The sequence below is a fragment of the Ambystoma mexicanum genome, chromosome 3p (genome assembly GCF_040938575.1).
Source record: "Ambystoma mexicanum isolate Mex_15411 chromosome 3p, UKY_AmexF1_1, whole genome shotgun sequence".
NCBI classification, from domain to species: domain Eukaryota; kingdom Metazoa; phylum Chordata; class Amphibia; order Caudata; family Ambystomatidae; genus Ambystoma; species Ambystoma mexicanum.
In genome coordinates this window covers 365,712,413-365,726,112 of record NC_090925.1, presented here as the reverse complement: position 1 = coordinate 365,726,112, position 13,700 = coordinate 365,712,413, and the positions used below count along the sequence as shown (strand labels likewise).

Below are 13,700 nucleotides of genomic sequence, written 5' to 3'. Positions count from 1 at the left end.
ACTATCAGCCAGGGACACACTCCCACCTTATATGCGTTACCCAAGATACACAAAAATCCTGCCAACCCGCTAGGCAGACCTATTGTCTCTGGGTGTGAAACAATACTTGAACCACTCTGCAAATGTATTGATACTTTCCTTAAACCAATGAGCACCAAGACAAGTACCTACAAAAGACACACCATGAATACCATCCAAATTTTTGAGAATATGAATTTTGACCCCATGGAACAAATTCTAGTTACAATGGACATAACATCTCTTTATACCAGTATCCCTCAGACAGAGGCTCTGGACTGCATACGGGAATACCTAACAGCATCGGATTCATCAAGGGTACCCATCAACTTCATTATGGAGTTGCTGGAATTGGATCTTTGCAAGAATTACTTCGAATTCAATGGAACCTTCTTCCTCCAAATAAAAGAAACGGCAATGGGAGCAGCTTTTGCTCCTAGCTTGGCCATTTTATTTATGGCCAAATTCGAGTCAGAACACATTCTATGCGAAACAAACCCTTTCTTCGAATGCATTACCAATTGGATATCGATAACATTATTTTTGTATGACAAGGATCTGTACTTGAACTTCAAACCTTTCAAGTGTGGGTTAAACAGATCGATAGGAAAATTCAGTTCACCCTTGAACACTCCAAAACACATGTCATCTTTCTGGACCTCCAAATCAAACATCACAAGGGCAGACTCAAATGTTGCCTGCACCATAAAGAGAGTGGTAGAAATACGCTATTGCACTACACCAGTAACCATCCTCGTCACCTTAGGGATAATCTCCCTTATGGGCAATATTTGCGCATAAGGCACAACTGTACTGACATACAGGGCTTCCATGAGAAAGCGGATGAGTTGGACATTAGATTAAGAGAAAGGGGCTACCCCAAAAAACTCATTAAGCGATCTCGCAAACGTGCACGGTTCACGGACCGTGACACCTTACTGACCTCAAAAACCTTGCGCCGGACAATAGCAAAATGACCTGTGTGCTTACTGATGGTACAAACACTTTTCAGCTCAAGAAAATAATTTCCAAGCACTGCGACATTGTCAAACTAGATTTATCTGAGGAACCTCTACCACGTTTTGCTCTTAGGAGAGCACCCAATATTCGTGAGAAACTTGTACACTCTCGTTTTCAAAAAACAATCTCCCAAAACAGGACTTTGGGACTTGCGCTCTACAAAAGGACACTACCCTTGCGGCTCATGCACCGCATGCGCCTTCACTCGCAAGATGAAAGAATTCAAGATTGGATATCGTACTTGGGTTTTACCAAACCTCAGTAATTTCAAAACAAAGCAAGTGGTTTTTTGTATTGAATGTCCTTGCGGGCTAAGATACGTGGGACAGACAAGCAGAGCAATACATACCAGAATATCTGAACACTGCTCACATATTAGGTGTAAAACAACTTCGGCTCCCCTTGTGAGCCACTACACAGCACAAAAACACTCACCCAATGATTTAATATGGTGGGTATTTGATATAATAAAGAATTCTACCAACATCTCGAGAAGCCCCCTGGAAAAAAAGCACGCTGGATTTTCAGGATGGCAACTCATACCCAAGGCCTGAACGAGGAATTTATTCCTCCTGTATAAGACTTAGGAGTATGCACATGGATGAGAAAGTGATTAGTACTCTACAAGGAGTTGTTTTAGCTACAATTATATTGGTTTTTGCACGTTTGGCAACCTTGTAGTTCCATTGATATGGTCAAATGCAGGATTTCATTCTCCATAAATATTTTTGATGGCACTTATTTATTTATTTATTTTTAGGTGTAATCATCCGAAGCTTTATTAGTTCTGCACAGACTAATCCAATGGTACACACATAGAATATATATATATATATATATATATATATATATATATATATATATTATCTTCACATCGATTTTTCTCTATCATAAGTCTTGCATTGTGTTAAGTAGCACCCTCCATGCTGTCATCAACACTTTCCCGTATGACTCACAGCCTTGTGATATATGAAGTTGTTCAATGGCCACGTTTCATTCCCCACACAACTGTTTGCCTCAATTACGGGATGAGTATGTCAATTTAATTGTTTCCCCTCCATTTGAGGATGCATTTATCTGCAATAAATCTTTTTTTTGCACACAACCTTTGCTCGTATCAAATTTTATATCTCCTGTCATGAGCTGAGTTCTCATATAAACCAATACTGGGCAGGACCTGGCGCCGACATGCAGTTACAGTATGGATGCCTAGTCCTGTGTTTCCAATGGTATGTATTGCCAAGAACATTCATTCTCTCTTCAGCCCGTTAATATTTTTACGGTATGCGGGCAGGGTTGGTTTTGCAAACATTTTCATGTTTGCAGTTAACTCAACAAGGCAAACCACACACAGTTAAATCAGCAGCGGGTTCGCCTCATATACCTAATCGTATGCGGACACAAGGAATTAAACTTACAGCTGGTTGCCTCAGCGGGACTGTAATGCAAATTTCTTTGCCCACTTTGCTGCTTTTCACGGGCCGCGGTTTTCCGAAATTACATTGCCGACAGACTCATTTAATTCAAACCAAGCAACTACAATGCACTTCTCACAGTGCATCTCTCCCAACCTTGATAATCAGTAGGGAGCTTGAGTTTAATTTTTTTTCTCATTCACGCAGCCGTGCTCCAATGCACACCGACCCTCAGAAGGGTGTGCACTCTTCATCCTATCACGGACTGCCACATCACAACACAGGAAATACCTTGGATGACCTGGCCACCCAGCAGGTTTTCCTTTCAGCAAGCTCCTTCGAGCTGCATGGTCGCACACGGCAGCCTGCCATTTCAGCGCCACAGGTAACTTTCTGTTAGCAGTCAGCTCTTAATTACTGCAACGTTGTACACTTTTGGATACATGCATACATAGACCAGGGATTATGCGTCAACTATGAAGCGTCTTCTCTTTAGTCCTCATTTCACCATTTTTCTACATTTCATGCTTTCATTCAAACACATGCAATGGTGCCATTCATATTCCGCCACTTTTCTTTTTCTTTTTCCTTTTCTTTTTCTTTTAGGTATTTAAAGGACCGCAAGTATCTGTCAGAGGCTGTTCTAATCCGTTCAGTAGTCAATTTGCCACATTGCCTGAATGAAATTCTCCACAACCAAGTAAGCCATCAATTTTCAATTGTGAATTAGCACAACATGACTCTGGCCGCTCACTTGGTACATCATTATTCACTTAAGCCCCTTTTTCATTGTTCATTGGACTGTCTTTCAGATTGTTACGAACTCAGACCATGGGGCCCTAATTCACATACATAGGATCCCTCCACGCTGTCGATTTTACTAGTCCTCTAGCAACCAGGTATGCTTGTGTCCATATACTTTTATTCGTTCAACAATTACAGGCATATTAGTATGTAATGGATTGGTTTGATTCATTCACCCAGAGTTCAGCTTTATGGTGTTCTTGACCGCGCTACTTGCTGTGTTGCACTGACCTGCCGGAACGTGTACCCTTGTCAAGCAACTTTGTCCAAGGAATCCCCCTGGAAGATCTGGGTAAGGCTTTTTCTGGATACATTTTTAAATTAAGAGTCTATCATTGTAAGATTCAATAATTCGTTTTTTTGCCCTAATAACTTAGAGATGTGTAGAGCAATTTAACTCATCTTATGGGTCTTTTTAGACTCCTCACTGTGTGTTTGTCTGCTTCCCCGTAGGGTTTACCACTTTACATTCTTCCCCAAGGAAGGTGTTGTCAGATTTTGAAGGCCTCCAGATGGCCCCGCCGAAACGTAATCAGGTCCTCGTTAGTGGGAACTTCTTTTGTTCCTCGTATTCAAAACACTTTGGACCCTCTTTTTGATATGAATTGTGATATCTGCAAATGAAGAATCTTACGTAGGCAGACCTGTTAATTGACATTTATTGTCTGTTTTTTCATGTTTTTCCATGTTCTTCACTATTCATTCATCTACTGTGGAAATATATTTTCTTTGTTGTTTCAGACTTGCAAACTGATTTCGAACTGATTCCATAGTTGCAAATGTATGCATTTATTATATTATATTATATATTGCAAATGTTTTCTTTTCATGTTTGTTTTTTCATTATTCACTCATTATTGAAACACATTTGAATATTGTTGAGATTCATTTTGTTAAGCACCACTGTTTCTGTTTTTTTTCTAATCAGTATATGTCCAACGAAATACAGCACTATATTTTTTATCCCTGAGTTCTGGTGTGCTTATTATCTTTTTTTCCTCTCTTTGCCCTATGTTCCTGATTGAGTTATGTTCCTAACGGAATTGAATAAGGATATCTTTGGATACCACATTTTTAATAAGAAATAGGATTTACCTCTCAATTTATCATCCAACTTTTTGGATTTCTTGTTTTCACTTTATTAGTCCCCCACCATAGCTGTACTACTATTCGGGGCAACCCATTTGTTTAGCCATAGTCTGTTCCTCTGCGCTTTCGATGACAGCGAGCCACACGCTGTACATGCTTGCCAACCGTGGTCTGGGCCAAGACAACGTAGACAGAGAGGGTGAGGGTTTGAAGTTGGGAAGAGCCTGTTGCAGGATGGACACCTGCTGAACCCTGTGGAGGTCCACATACGCCGGGGAGGAGCGTGGCGCCTGAGGACGTAGTACCTGAATGATATAAAGACAAAAAAGAAGAAAAAGAGAAGAAGTATCATCGCAGGGAATTACATGGCCGAAGCCAAACCCAGGAGCGCTGGTGAATTCGGCCTGTTTGCGTCAGCGTGGAAAAGGGGACTGAGGTGTGGCGAGGGAGGGCGGAATCAGGGCAGCGCATGCTCCCTGGGCTGCACCCCCGCACACCTCTAAATTTAAAGGGGAAGAAGGTTTTTTCTGGGGAAAAAGGTTCCGTCTCCCGTCCCTTGGAAGGGATGCCCATGCAGTATGGAGAAAAGGGGACGGGACGTAAAAGTATATGTGAGCGACTATTTTAACATTAACACAGGCTCAGTGGGCTCCCTTGCCACCCTCTGGGATGCCTTTAAAGCATATATCCGCAGTATGGCCTTTGCCAAGGAAGCGGGGATCCTTAAGGCAATACGCAGGAACATCCATAGGTGTGAGGCCTCTCTCAAGCACCTTGAAACAGCATATGCCACAGAACCGACCGCCTTGCTACATGTACAGAAGGCCTTTGACTATCTTTCCTGGCGCTTCCTCTGGGCTGTGCTCAGGAAATGTAATTTCGGCCCCTGATTCGTATTGTGGATACAGCTACTTTATGCCAAACATGTGGCGAGTGTGTGTACTATTGGCCGACTCTCCCAACCGATTGAGATCCGCAGGGGAACCAGACAAGGGTGCCCTTTATTTCCACTTAAATTTGCGATAGTGATGGAACCCCTGGCCGATCTGTTGAGGTATAAACACTCGCACAGGGGGATACGGCTGTCTGGTTCTCCTAAGATCATTTTGCTCTATGCAGACAATTCACTACTATACATCAGAGACCCTGAACGCAATCTCGATCCCATTGTGCGTGACGTCTTTCACTTTGGGTCCCTTTACGGTCTCCGGGTTAACCGGGCCAAGTCTGAGCTTTTCCCCTTGACCGATGCCACTTCAGCCCCGGCTGACCTTATGGGGTTTGCCTGGACTCCAGCAGAGATAAAATACTGGGTATCGTAATCACGAGGCATCATGACAAACAAGTGAAACTCTGGGGCCTATCTGCAACAACTTAGAACAAAGCTACTCACTTGGGCTAAACTGCCTATTACCGTCGCTGCTAAGGTATCTCTCCTTAAGATGGTACTATTGCCGCAAATACTGTACCACTTTTTGAACATTCCTTTATGGGCCGGAACAAAAGCGATGTTCGATGTGCTCAGAATCACGATAAATAGTTTTCTATGGCATTCCGGAGCGGTAAGACTAAAGTGGTCCACAAGACAGGCAGACAAATAAGAGAATCAGTGAAATAAGTGAAGGAAAGAAAGGTTTGCGAGTCATTTGCTTAGGAGGTGATAAGCAGTGCTCCAGATAGTATTTGGAAGTGGGAGTAGAATGGATTTTTAGAGAGTAAAAATGTAAGTCCAATTCCAAAAGGGAGTATTTTTTATGAGCGAGTAAAAATGTTTTAACTGGAAAACAGAAATGTTTTTATATTATTATTTTGCACCTAGTTATTCATGCACATTAAAAGAAAGATACAGGTTTACTTCTTTTCATAAGGCAGTTATAATAGCAGTGTCTTCCTGTGGTCCAACATGCACTACTGGTCCAAACATATCCATGGAGCTCTGTGGGTGAAAGCAGGGGCACAAGGTTCTACGTGTCTATTTCCCATTTTATATTGGGAGTATTTTTACTCCTGATTTTAATTTGCCTATTTTTAGGGAGTAAAAGTGTCTGTTACACCCCTTGTCTGTAGGGCTGGTGATAAGAGAAGCCAAAAGACGAGATAATAGAACCAAGAGGAGAGATGAAGAGAGAAAAAAGTAGAGGGCAGTGAGAAAGTGAGAAACCTGAAAGCGTCTCACTTACTAGTCCCAGAGATCTGGACCAGTGCTGGAGGATCACCTGGATGGGGGGTTCTCAGGGAGTGGAAGTGGGACGCTGACGGTTGAGACGCTGTACCCCTTCTAACACCCTTTCCCCATCCTACCCTGTAGGATATTTTTGAAGCTCTACACCCCATCCCCCTTCTCCGACACAAACACTTTCTTATCGCCAGAACAGACAACGGACTAACACCAGAGCTGCTTACCTGACATGTCCCAACACAAGGGTCAGAGTCAGGCAATTGACAATAATCACACACTCCTGATGGCCCTTTGTCTTCCCCACAGGGATAAAAGACAGAGCACAACAACACACAACGAGCAAGGCTGAACGCACGAGGAGACAGCTACACCAAACCGGTAGTTCAAATGGAGGAGAAAGGCGGCGAGACCTGAAAGGACGATGAAGGGGGAACTGCCCTTGCCCCTTTCAACTCAAACCCGCAAAGCCTCCGAAAAGGGAATTACAAGACCGGGAAGTGCAGCTGACGTGTGGAATGACCGATGTCAACGGTGTACGGGGGCCTCCGGCATTGATAACACAGGCAGGGAGGCACGCTGGCTACCGTGGTACTGTCCTTGACAAGTCAAGCCAGCAGACCCAACACAATCGGTGAGTCAGAGGAAGCTGATAGCCGAGTAATATTGAGCCTGAGGTTGCAAGCAGCAACATTAGATGAACGCAAGAACTTTAGAACAACGAACTTGAGTATGCGTTAACTTTTGAGCAGGGCCAGCTGCAGAGTGGTCAGGCGCCGCAGGGGGTGCTCATTTGAAGGACTCTCGCTGGCCCCTTTTGCGTTGGGACTGCAAGTGCCAGAAGGCCGTAGGAAAGGCCAACGTGAGTTGTCAAAGTGGTCCTACAAGTGTCACGTCAAATCCCTTGTACACTCAAAAGTCACTGGATCATTGCCAAGAGAAAGCTAAGGGAAGTGAATCCTGCATCGTGAGAACATCAAGTTTGTTGTATATTTGGCAAACGTGAAACACGATTTGAGGGATACCTGTGAGTTGGGATGAAAAGTAATACACCAGTGAACACTGTATAGGCGAGAGTGAATCCGGTCGATGGTTGTTCCTAGTGGGAAGTTGCAAGCTGCATTTGAAAGGCCGTAGTAAACCACACGGAGGGATGCCCAAGTCGAAGAAGGAACCAAGTCTGTCGGAGGGACATCGAAGGGGCAGAGAGCAATCGCCCAAGGTACAAGATTAACAAAATAACTTTTGTTTGTTGTTGTAATACATTAGGCCTTCTAAGGCAAAAGACTTTGTAGAGAAGACTCTTGACCCCTGAAGGTTCTAATATTGTTGAACTGGAAGTGTGAACCTCGTGCTGTAGAGGCCCAGGAGTGTGCTGTGTGAACACTTCTTTCGTTTCTGGTGAACATTATCCTACACTCTTTTTGTAACTTAGTGGTAAGGTTTGGCAATAGTTTTTTTTTTTTTAGAATGGGCCCTTTATATTTGACAAGACGCCACTGGGACTGTCTTATTATAATTTGATGGTCGTAGCTTGCTCCCATCTTAGATTTAGGTTTAGATTAGGAGTTTATCTCAACCATTATAAAGTTCAATAAAAACCCTTGAACTGTGATCACTTTTGTCGGTCTTTATTGTTGCCACCATGAATTCCTTACAGGGCCAATAACTGAGCCCTGTGGGAGACTGTGTAAGAGGGTAAGAGTGACCAGCCCAGAAAACAGAGAAGGTGCATCCTGAGAGGTAAGATTGAAATCACATAATCACGAAAGCCAGGTTCAGAAAGAGAAGAAAGAAGTGCGGTCAACTGTGTCAACCGTGCCCTAAAGATCAAGAAGGACGAGGAGGGAGGAGAGGAGAGAGGAGAGTTTAGGATAGCGAGGAGAAGTGAGTCAGTGACAGACAATAGAGCAGTTTCTGTTGAGTGTCGTGGCCTAAAGCCAGACTGGAAAGAAGGTAAAATAGAATGCAGATTAATTAAAGAGGAAACCTGAGAATAAACAAGGTGCTCCGGGAGCTCTGAGAGAAATGGAAAAGGATACATAGGTCAGAAATTAGACATTAAGGACGGGTTAAGGATAGAGGCTCCCTCTGTTTCCATTGACTGTCCTAAAAAAAAATCTGTCTATACCTGCCAATCTCCTAGGGCGAGTTTTATTTTTATCTATAGAAATCACAAGAAAGCAATGCATTTTTGACACAAAAATGCGTACAACATTTTACATTGATAACAGAGCTGAGGACATGGGTCCTTGACAATGGGGTGAGAGAATGGGACTTGACAGAATAAAATAAGAAGTGCTAAATTAAGGATGGAGGGGTGACGGAAAAATGATGTAGGGTTGTCCGTGAGGGTAGGGAAAGAGGGAAGAAGGGTGGTGGAGTAACAGAGTGCTAGAAAACAGGTTCTTCAGAAAGGAGGATAGGTTTGAGGTAGCATTTAAATAGTAGAGTTGGAGTAGTACAGAGAGGATGAGGAAGAGTATACCAGAGTTGGGTAGCGAGGAGAGGGAGAGAGCGGCAACGAGAGGGTGTGCAGGGGGCCTGAGTAGTGGCAAGGTGAGCCAAGAATGATCACAACGAGCATGGGGGAGAATCGGGAGTGAGATGAGCAGATTGGAATGGTCGGGAAAGTCCATGGATAGTTTTGTAGATGATAAGTTGTTTATACTTAGCTCTCTGTTTCATAGATATGCAGCCGATCTGGAAACAGGCAGAGGAAGTAGAGCTAAAGTGAGAAAAGTTGTACAGAGTGCAAACCGTGAAGTTGAGGACTTTATTGAGAGGTGAAAAAGCATTGTTGGGAAGGCCATAGAGGAGGCAGTCACAGTAGTTGGATCTAGAAACGACTAAGGAGATTAGCTGTTTAGCAGTATTAAAAGGAAGAAGGTGGCGGATTTTCTTGATATTAATGAAGTTGAGTGTGGCTGAATGCTCTCCTTCCAGCTGCAACTCTTTGAATCTCACAGCATTGTCAATGACCAGTCAGACAGCATCCACTCTGTTAGAAGTTGAGCATTGTGCCACTTTCCAAGATGACTGAAGCATGCTTGTCAACAACAGAATTAGTGCCTTAATCTTATGGCTTTACCCTTTATTTTTATGTGATATCAAAATCCCTATTTGCCTAAACAATAACCCCTCCTCACCAACCTTCTCTGCATGTATGGAATCCAGCCACACCAGACTACATTCCTGTTGGCTTAACAGTAATGGAGACAAGACTGAAATCCTGGAACTTAATTGTCAAAATGACCCAACCATAGGCATGTCTTGAGGATTTCTCTTTTTCCCGGTATTCAGGTAGTGAGAGGCATCTTACCCACAAATAGGGAACCGGGTTACTTTCAAATCCATCTGACTCTACCAGTCATAAATGTAGCCAAGGCAGCACTCTTGAGGGGAAGAAAGAGGGACAGAGAATCAGCATAGCTAAAGGTTACAGTAACCATATTAAAACATAAATAAGGGAATAGCCACACAATATATTTTGTACCTAGCTCTTTATATGTTGCTGTGCAGGAAAACAGAAGAGTTATTTTGTAGAATGGTTAGTTCCAGTCTTTATATTGTGAACCTGCCGCATTACGGTCACAGAGTTCTAGGTCAACCAGGTCCTCCTGGAACCAGAGCTGCCCAGGTTAGGGGTAATGTGTGCTAAAGGCAGTGTTTATATTAAACAGAATACAAATCTCACACCATATAGGTTGATTCAGTAGTGGAAGGAAAGCAACTGAGGTATAAAATATTTAGAAAGTTTTTGAAGTCAGCAGTCCTCTTGTCACAATTGCTTGGGTGAGAGAAAATAAGGTTCCCCCAGGGAGGAATGCTTCAGAGTTACCAGAGGTGCTGTGTCTGAGACAAAGGTGATCTGATAATGGGGTATGGTGCGTTTATTTGGTACCTACGACACAGATCCAGAAGACAGGCAGAGCAGATGGTGGCCCAATGATACAGATCAGGTATGCCTGAGTACCGTGGAGTCACAGGGTTCTTATATCAATGGTTCTTTCTTGAGGGTAGTCTTTTGTAACAATAGGCTGCTGTCCCTACTGAAACACAGTTATCACAAACATACACCCTTTCTGATGTTTTAGCTGTGAATTGCCTTCAGAAACTAATGCTAGAGCACCACCTACGGGATCTGTGCCAGAGAGTAGGCATGTTCTCTAAGAAGAAATGACTGACAAATGCCTGGGTGCCTTGCCCCGGTTCAATGCTGCTACCATCTTCTGGGGCACACAGAGCTAAGTAGGCCAGTTTCATGGCCTAGGAAACACGAGGTACCTTCTGAGAACCCGACCCTTAGAGTCATAAAGTGTATCTGGGATCATACAACAAAGAGAAGTACCATTAGAGAGAGGCATGTGATGAGAACTTATTAAGGGCAAATGGTTGGTGAACTATTCAGGACAATCAAAAATATCCACAGTTTAGGGCCTTCTTCCATCGGACCTCCTACCACCCCTTTCTCTGAGATTTAAAGAGCTTGGCTTCCCCCTCCATGACAATAATCATTCCTAGTCAAAACAAATCAACACACCAGCCGTAAGTCATAGGTTTCCTCACTTAATCTAGGCCGCAAATGTTGTCTCTCCATTTAAAAACAACAGGAAGTTCAGAATGTAACTCCCCTGCTCCTCACAAGGCTCTGGACATTTCATCACACACTCTTGCTATTGAATCCTGCTATTGGACCAATTTGTTAAAAGGGTGAGGTTTTGGACAATTTATTTCATCCACTGGGTCCCTTTTCTTCATCCAGAAATTCACGCAGTATATCGCCAACAGACTCATACAGTCTACCTCCTCCATTCTATGTTTAATCCTGTATCATCCTCTCTTCTAGAGTGGTGCCGGAACGTACCCCTTCTTTGCCCGGCTAAGATTTCAGTTTAAAGAGCTATATATGTCGAACAAATATAAACATAAAAATAACTACCATCAATTCAACATTCTTCTACTCCCCATGCTTAGTGGGCAACTTTTAGCTATGTCTGCAATCTGTTTGAAACAACCATTCACATTCACTTTCTGTCACAAAACATGTGCTCTTTTCGAAGACCTTTGGGCACTGTAAGGAACACATGGTGGCAACAGTAAAGAAAGAGACAAGTGATCACAATTCAAGGGTGTTTATTAAACTGTATGCATGTTGGAAAAACGCCCAATCTAAACCTAAATCTTAGATGGGAGCAAGCTACGACCATCAATTGAAAATAAGGCGGTCCTAGTGCCGTTGCGTCAAATAAAAGGGCCTATACTAAGAAACCTATTGCCAAACCTTACAACTAATACAAAAAGGGTGTGGAATAGTTTTCAAGGAAAGAAAGAAGTGTTATCAAATAATATGTCAGGATGCAGTAGCTTGGGTCTCCCTTCCCCATGTTTTGAGTACGGGGTAAGATGGGATCTTGGAGCACAGCACACACTCGAGCTTTCCCAGCACGAGTCGACAGTTCCCCTTGCAGCTATCAGGGCAGTCGATGGCCAAGTCTTGTGTCTCTTGGAAGTCACTTGCCTTCGAGGGACTGACATAGTTCAAATAGCAAAACAAAAGTTCCTATAACCAAATGAAAGTTATTTACGGTAATAATAGTTCACCCCTGGGTTCCCCTCTTCTGAGCGTTGACCCTTCCTGAATCTTTCAGCCTCCCTCCTCTAAGTTCACTATGGCTAGGGTCCCCCTCTTCTGGGCACTGACCCCTCTTTCCTTTCAGCCTCCCTCTTCCGGGTTCACTATGCCTTTTCCTGGTTCACAAATCTTAATGTCTTTTAAACAGTTTCAGTGGACATCCCTCGGCCGGTTTCACCTTTGTCAACACACTGCTTCTTGGGACTTTAGACGTTGCCCCCTCTTCGTCAGCATCCCTCAGTCGGATTCACTCTTGCTAACTTCACTTTCACTTTACTTTCAAATGTTGTGGGATTCACATCCCTTACTTTCACACAGTTTGTGGGATTTACTTCCCTTTCACTCCTTAACTGTTTGCAGATCAAAGTCTTTTGATTGTACTGGGATTTTGCTTAACCTCCTGTATGACCACTTTGACCTATCTTGGCGGCTCTCCTACGGCCTTCTGGTATATGTAGTTTCACTCATACGGGGTTCGACCAGAGTCTCTCGAGTTAGCACCCACGTGGTGCTGGTTCCCTCTCTGCAGCTGGTTTCCCATTTAACACTTTTACAGTTCTTTGTACTTGATTCAAGTTGCCACTTTTGGGATATTGATTCACCACAACCCGGCTCTTATCGGTTCTCCCCTCGACTCACCGGCTGTGATGAACCACTTGGCTTTCTTTGTAACTGGAGTCAAGGCCAGTACCACGGTCACGGGAGCTTCCCTCGCTCCTGCTTATCAGCGTCAACACGCTTTGGGTACCGCCGGCATCTGCTGCAACATATTCCGTCTATTGTCCTCGGTCTTACGTTTCCTTCTGTTGAGGTTCCACGGGTTTGTGTTGAAAAGGGCAAGGTCGTGTCTCTCCTTGTTAGCCTCTCGATATTTGCCGCCTTTCTCCTTCTTTGAACTGCTGGGGCTGGATAGCCATCTAGTCATGCTGTCTGCCTTGTACCTACTTTGCTTTCTTGCTCCACCTTTTATCCCTGTGGGGAAAAGGAAGGGCCATCAGGTGTGTATGATTTAAGTCAATTGCCTAACTCTGCCTGACCCTTGTGTCGGGACATGTCAGGTAAACAGTTTTCTTACAAGTCTGTTATAACACAGTGTTCTTGTGGGAAGGGGAAGGGGTTTCAGAAGCTTTTTGGGATGAGCGATTGTTGGTCACTTTCGACTGGGAGTCTGACAAGTGACAATCAGGGGAACAGGATTGGTAGGTTTTGCGGGGCAAACAGGAATAGTTGGGACCGTAAAACAAGCAAGGGGGGATTGTGGGAACAGTAGTACTTTATCTGAGAAGGTTGGAAGTGAGGAAGATAATAATTAGAGGAACAGGAAGAAGAATGATTGGGATTATTCAGATAGGGTACATGAAAACAAGGATGCTGAGAAAGATGGGTTTCTTGGTGTATCTGGGTTTGGGCTCCTAGTTGGTTTACCATAGGTGTAGGGGTGATTGGATTTTTATTAAGGAAGCTTCTTTGTGTGTAAGGGACGTTGAAGTGGAATAACCAAGGAAAGTCTTTGGGACTTCGTCTCCCTCACCCTTCTTCCTCC

At 43.7% G+C, this 13,700-nt stretch overlaps 1 protein-coding gene and 1 long non-coding RNA gene across 4 annotated transcripts in view; one reads left to right on the top strand and one right to left on the bottom strand.

Annotated features, from left to right (window-relative positions):
* DNMT3B (DNA methyltransferase 3 beta) overlaps nucleotides 1-13,700 on the bottom strand; it is a 668,820-nt gene that overhangs the window by 351,522 nt on the left and 303,598 nt on the right. The gene's annotated exons all lie outside the window — the stretch shown is intronic.
* On the top strand, nucleotides 1,983-4,495 carry LOC138580463 (uncharacterized). Its single transcript, XR_011304263.1, has 5 exons — nucleotides 1,983-2,838; nucleotides 3,060-3,153; nucleotides 3,266-3,352; nucleotides 3,438-3,549; nucleotides 3,711-4,495. It is a non-coding gene; the product is annotated as an uncharacterized lncRNA (long non-coding RNA).